This window comes from Cydia splendana, chromosome 10 (assembly GCF_910591565.1).
Source record: "Cydia splendana chromosome 10, ilCydSple1.2, whole genome shotgun sequence".
NCBI classification, from domain to species: domain Eukaryota; kingdom Metazoa; phylum Arthropoda; class Insecta; order Lepidoptera; family Tortricidae; genus Cydia; species Cydia splendana.
The window spans coordinates 14962144-14968213 of record NC_085969.1 but is presented as its reverse complement, the minus strand read 5'-3'; positions in this window follow the sequence as shown (position 1 = coordinate 14968213).

The window sequence follows — 6070 nt, the reverse complement described above, 5'->3', positions numbered from 1 at the left end:
ATTGTGTTCTTAATCATACACTAAACGATCCTACAGTAAGATCAATGAGCCTGTGTGAGTGTATGTGTGTTTGGGAGCTACGTACTACAGACAGACATAGATGCACATGTTACGTCAGGGGTTCATTAATGGTTTAACGCAGCGGTCGGCAACAGGCGGCCCGCGGGCTGCATGCGGCCTGCTAATCTTTCGCTTGCAGCCCGGCCCGCGAGCCTTGCTGGCTATTTTGTATGTAATATTGACAAACGACAATATCTGATAAATTCACAAATATTAATAAAGTGCGGCCCACTTCAACATTGTTAACAACTATGTACTTATGTGGCCCTTGGCTGCTAAAAGGTTTAGCTCATCACGGAAACTATTTACAAAATATTTCGAATGACCCTAGAGTTAGACCAAGAAAAGATTGCAATGATTCTGATAGCACACGCAGTGCAACTGTTATTTTAAACGTCAAACATCTATGAAATTATGACGCATAAATAACACTTACCTACACTGTGCATGCTATCAATATCGTTGCAGCTTTATCTTGGTCTAACTCTAGTTGCAAAATGTGGAGGACGGAAATAATAGGAATATAATTGTGTCTTATTTTATATTATTATCCCTGACAGAACGGCAATAATTGCCGCTTATTGTATATGCATTTAGGGTGAGAGACTCTTCGTTTGTTTGTGTTAGTTACAAATAAATGTTTCCATCGCGGCCTTCAGGAAAGGTTCCGTAACACCAGCGATGGTTTTTAGGCAGATATTAACCCACTATTAATATAATGTGCTTATTATAATTTTAGAAGACTCCGGGTATCCACTGCGGGAACACGGGACACCTTATGATTTCTGCAAGCGGCGCCGCAGAAGAATCCCCGAGGCTATAACGCCATACAAAAGAAGGCGCGCTCCACTATAGAGCTAACATTTGGGATATTAAAAGGTAACTTAGTGTTATGGACACTGATTTGCAGTTCTTTATTATTTTTTATTTATTCAGGCAAACACTAAGTATAAGTTTACAGCTGCAAGATGCCAAGACACTTATACTGTTAATAATTAGTGTCCGACCGAAGGTTCGGTTTCGGTTTCGGTTTCGGCCAGGTTCGGCCAAAAAATCATGTTTCAGCTGTAGTTTCGGTTTCGGCCAAAAAACGGCCGAACCTTTCGGCCGGGCCGAAACTTACGAAATGGTACTTCGTACTATGAAACTAAACTATGTGACAAAGACCAAAAGTTGGGGCATAAGTAGGACAACAATATTAATATGTACCTACATATACTGATTCATGTATAGGTACAGAAATGAATTGGTTTATTATAAAACACAATTCCACTAATGAGGGCGCCACTATATAGACGGTCGATGCAGTCTTAAAAGGCTGTTAATACCTATAACGCGCACACTGTCTAATTAGACACTCATCTACTCAGATACAATTGTATCGGAGTAAATGAGATAGCACTGTCGTATATTACTGGGTCTGGGGAAAAGAATGATAAGAAAACTCATCATCTTCCTCGCGTAATCCCGGAATTTGACATTGGTTGGAGTCTGTGCTCAACTACTTATCCTGCAGCCTGAAGCACGGCTTTGACTTCGCATGAAAGTTCGCCTCACTGGGGCACTTCGGACGTTTAGGCCCAGGTGAAGATCGGTACCCGGCCTTGCGATATTGTCAACAAAAAATTCGCGCTCGCTGCGCTCGCGTTTTTGGTTGACCCTGTATCTACATGTTGGCTTGACTGGTGAATGAATAGAGTTAGACCAAGAAAGTTCTACAATTATTTTGATAGCATATGCAGTGCAACTAGTGCAAATGTTATCTATACGTCACAATTTCACAGAAGTTTTGACGTTTAAAATAACAATTGCACTGCGTGTGTTATCAAAATCGTTGCAGAATTATCTTGGTCTAACTCTAGTAATTTTCTTAAAAAACTGCTTAAGTAACATCAATTTCAAGGACATTGGGTGTTGACAGCCCCATAATATGTGTGTAAAAGCGGTTTTATGACATTTTTTCAACGATTTTAACAAGTCTACAAAAGGTTCGGTTTCGGTTTCGGTTTCGGCCGAAATTAGAGCCAAGCCGAACATTCGGTTTCGGTTTCGGTTTCGGCAAAAAAACATGTTTCGGTCGGACACTATTAATAATACATAGTCAGTATCATAAAATTCATAAATATGTATACACTTTTCGAACTATCTCTAACATACATATTATGTATTACTAAGTTACCTAGATATTAAAAAAAAACTGATATTAAGTAACATAGGCAGAGTTTAAAAAAATCCTGATACTACGTTGTAGGGACGGCCACTTGTCTGCGAATATGTCTGCGTTTTGGACTGTAGCTATGAAGTTAACCATCCATTGTCTAGATTTGCATTGGGGGGTGACGAGAAAGCTGTTTCATTCGCCGACAGATCCAACAACCATCGGCATAGGTCCTACTATAGGCTTATACTTAGATACGCTTTCCCCAGGGATAGCACGCGCATTGTTGGTGTGTGTCTGTTTCCCGGCGACACTTCAACGACATGTAACTATTACACGTCGAAAACTTTCAAAATGGCGAAGTCATTGTAAACTAGCGTCTAAAGAAAATAAGAATCATAAAATTAGTATTCTAAATCAGCGGTCGGCATCATTTTAGCAGCCAAGGGCCACATAGTAGTTAAAAAGTTGAAGCGGGCCGCACTTTGTTATTATGTGTTACTTTATCAAACATTGTCGTTTGTCAATATTACATACAAAATAGCCAAGGGGACTCGCGGGTCGCAAGTGAGAGGTTCACGGGCCGCCTGTTGCCTACCGCTGTTCTAAATAATAATGAAATTCCTAGTAATGTAATGAAGATGTCAAACAGTAATATTAGTACATAGTAAGTATAGTAATAATTCTAATACCAGTTCTTATGATGTTTCAGTTACACCACCACCATGGCCACTACTGTCTGATCTGTGATCCGTGCTGTGCCTATACGCGAAGACCGTACTCCCGACGACGGCGATGAAAATAACACTGCCGGCTTTTCAAGGAGCTACATTACCAGCTGATAATGCAACTATTACCCAATGCCCCGTACCTACGTAGTATAGAAGAAGACTAAGACTTATCTACTATATAAGCAGAGGCTAGCAAACTAGTCTTATTTCCTATGAGGCCATGCTGTGGTAATTATTAAATTCACCTTAGAAAGCTAATGTAAGGCATAAGGATAATAAGGCACATATATTTGAATCGCCTCCTTTACAGGAATAAATTGTGTAATTTATTGTACCTGCTAGTTAAACTAATACACGATTAGCAGCACTAAGAGTTGTATTGGCCAAGTTGACTACGGAGTAATATACCTAGCAGGTACAATAAATTACATTTGTTTCTGGGTGATTTAAAATATGTGTCTTAACCAGACACAGATTGTGCCGATTGTGTTATTAACTATGATTGCATAACTTTGTCTAGTATAGTTCTGAATATTTGACCATCGATATAAATGATGTAGATATACAAAGATAGATAGATAGAATACTTTAAAATTTAAAGATGTATAATGCGTGTGTTTATTTTTTAAGATGTATGTATTGTTCAAAATTCCATGGCAGAATTTTGTTACAAAACAATCAGTGTAGTAGTATAGTATATAACGATAAGCAAACATGTTACTCGTAAAGGAATAATTACACACGAACGAAATATATAAGACTTGTAATGTAAAAATCTAAATGTTATATTATATCTGAGTTGTGTAAACTTCGAAAACTTTTGGCTGTGGCGGCGAACAATTATTTCATGACACGGCAGGCGTGCCTTACGCCATAGAATATGATCGCACGCCTGTCGTGTCATGCGCCACACGTTGAAATCATTATACCGCACCGAAACGGTTATAAATGTACCTATGATAAATAATTGTATAAGGTTAGGTAGGCTATTTTATTTCTTACTCTTGTATGTGCAAATAAACATAGTCAATGATTAGTCAATAATATGTAAATGACATTAGAGTGAGACCAAGATAAGTATGCAGCGATTTTTATAGCACAAACGTGCAAGTGTATTTTAAATTCCAAATTTCTATGAAATTATGTATTTAAATAACATTTGCGCGTCTGTGCTATAAAAATCGCTTAATATCTTGGTCTGACTAACTCTTTTCGAATGTAGACAATAAGGGAGGAGGAGGAAGCTTCTGCCCATTTGCCGCCTGTTTGTGCATGTGCTGCATTCAGCTAGTCCCGAATTTTATTATATTAATATTTAAAATATAATTATACAATTTTAACCCTTTACCAGGCTGACATTTCGAAAATGACAATTGAATGTCTTACTCATCAAAAATAGAACAGATGTTTGAAGTGCCATACGTGGGAAATATAACCCTTAACCCTTAGCCTGGTAAAATTGTTAAATTTTTTACACAAATTAATAAATAAAACAATGTTAATGTGAAGACAAACTTTTTATTGAAAATCTCCCAACTACGTGTTCGACCACTGCCCGACAATCTGCGAGATATAGTCGCGACGCTTCCGTGTACTGATAAAAATAGCTAAATTCAACAAAATATACTTTACGTATAATTTTATTATTTTTTATTTTAACAAAAATAGGACAAAATTCAATATACATTATACACTTTCAATAAAGAATATTTCAAATCAGTCTAAGCAAATAAAGTTATAAAATTAATGTTAAAAAAAAGACCAAAGTTTTTTCTACCGCATCAGTTCGCGGGTGTATAAGTGGTCGTTGGCTTCGATCACCTTCATCTCCAGCACCACCTCATCTTCTTGTGGCTCCTGTTGCAGTTGACCGGGTTGGAGTTGTGATTAGGCGACGGACTGGCGCGGCTGGTAGACTGGGAGTCGAGGGCAGGATAGCCCTATGAGGCGCTGCCAGACATGCTCTGGAGTCTGTGGAAATGTTAATAAAACAAGAATTATATTTAGATATATACAAATTATTGTATTAAACCATACTTCAGTGAACGGTGTGAAATTGAAATTAAGTTTATATGTCAAATCTTATTATTCTTATTTATTATAATTTAGACATTTGTAGACCTTTAAAGCATGAGGTATAGGATATATAAGTATGTGGCCAGCCTACTTGGCATCTAGGTAAGTAGGTACCCATGTTGGTGTTGGCGTTGGGCAGACACTTTTATTTCAAAGAAAGTATGAAAGCGAAAGGAAACCGTTGATTATCTCATACACAATCAGGATAGTTTCATGAGTACGAAACGTTACTGTGATCCAAATCAGTAAAAATGCCTACCTTTGTTGGCCTCCATATCATTATAGAAATTTCCATTTTCCAGCAATAGCTGGAAGCGAATAAGCTTCAACATATTCCTTGCCAGGGTGCTCACTGTAGGTCCATTGTGATTCCCACTAGTCTGGAACTAAAAAACACATGAATTAGAGCATATTTCCCTAAAATAACCGGCTACAGGAGCCGCGGAAAATCAATAGACTATTTGACCTTAAGAACTTACAAAGTAATATTATAAATTACTTTTGAGATAATATTAATAATAGGTAGATTGAAAGTTATCCTTTAAACTGCTAAAATATTTTTTTATGTAAAAAGTTGTACATGTAACTGTTCACTGTTTAACAAGTATCTTATTACTATTTGTTTCATAAGTCGAGGGAGAGTAACCAAAAGTATGCAACGAAACTATGTAGTTTCGAAAGTCATCGGGTACTAGGAAGTAATTTATATGTTTGGTTCGTATAATTTTCTTGATAAAAGCAACTAAAATAATCAAAAGTAGGTACATTGTGATATATAGTTTCAAAAAGTCGTCAAGTACTTCAATTATAAAGCGTAATTTCTTCTGCTTAGTAAGTATTTTTTTAAAGACAAGAAAGATTTTCTTACCTTTTCAATGTAAATACAAATTTTATAATATTAAAATATGTGGTACAACAGACAAACATCGGCGACATCAAGACAGCCATAAGACAGTAAACAAAGTATTTGACATTGACAGTCTTGACACTACTGCTTCATCTATTAAAATTATATTCGAAAAACAGCAAAAAATGTTAAATTGGT